The sequence below is a fragment of the Gastrolobium bilobum genome, unplaced genomic scaffold (assembly GCF_033153095.1).
Source record: "Gastrolobium bilobum isolate Gb01-03AN ecotype WA unplaced genomic scaffold, APGP_CSIRO_Gbil_v1 utg128178, whole genome shotgun sequence".
Taxonomy (NCBI): Eukaryota; Viridiplantae; Streptophyta; class Magnoliopsida; order Fabales; family Fabaceae; genus Gastrolobium; species Gastrolobium bilobum.
Window position 1 is genome coordinate 26,315 of NW_026899201.1, and position 942 is coordinate 27,256.

The 942-nt window shown below is 30.9% G+C and overlaps 1 non-coding gene across 1 annotated transcript; it reads left to right on the top strand.

Annotated features, from left to right (window-relative positions):
- TRNAL-AAG (transfer RNA leucine (anticodon AAG)) lies at positions 1-81 on the top strand. The gene has a single exon. It is a non-coding gene; the product is annotated as a tRNA-Leu (tRNA).
- The last annotated feature ends 861 nt before the right edge of the window (positions 82-942 follow it).

Consider the following 942-nt stretch of genomic DNA (forward strand, 5'->3'; position numbering starts at 1 on the left):
GTTGAGATGGCCGAGTTGGTCTAAGGCGCCAGATTAAGGTTCTGGTCCGAAAGGGCGTGGGTTCAAATCCCACTCTCAACAGAAATTTTGTTTTTTCCAACTGTCACACGATTTCCATGACACAAATGTCAAATCAACTCAACCTAAATAAATACAATGATTTGATGTATGCTGAAGTTAGCCATATTTATAATTTGTGTTTATTTTTTTTATGAAATTGTTTTTAATTAAATATTTTTCCAAAATAACTTAAATTTTAAAATATTTTAATACTTTTCTTAAACGCTAAAGTTAATTTTTTTTAAAAAATTAGACAAACCCACCTTTATTTTATGAGATTCGCAGGAATACCGTCAATTCTTTGTAAATTGTAGGTGAGATAGAGCATAAAAACAATGTTTAAAACCTAAATAATAATTAAGTGCTTTTCCAAAAAAGCTTAAATTATAAAACATTTTAATACTTTTCTTAAACGCTAAAGTTAATTTTTTTTTTTTAAAAAAATTAGGCAAACCCACCTTTATGAGATTAACGGGAATACCGTCTATTCTTTGTAAATTGTAGGTGAGATAGAGCATAAAAACAATGTTTAAAAATTAAATATTTTTCCAAAAAAGCTTAAATTTTAAAACATTTTAATACTTTTCTTAAACACTAAAGTTAATTAATTTTTTTTAACCAAAGTGTAGTGGCTCAGTTGGTAGCATGCGGACTGAGTGGTGGGAGAGGACCTCGGTTCAAATCTCATCAACACCATCTGGGGAAGGGCATAAGTACTGTAATCCTTGGACTCGCACGCAGCTCAAAGAGTCGAACCTGTGGAGATACCGGTGAGTTCTGATTCGCCAGGTAATTAGGATCAGTTTCCGGAAAAAAAAGTTAATTTTTATAATAAAAAAAATTAGACAAACCCACCTTTATGAGATTCGCGAAAATACCGTA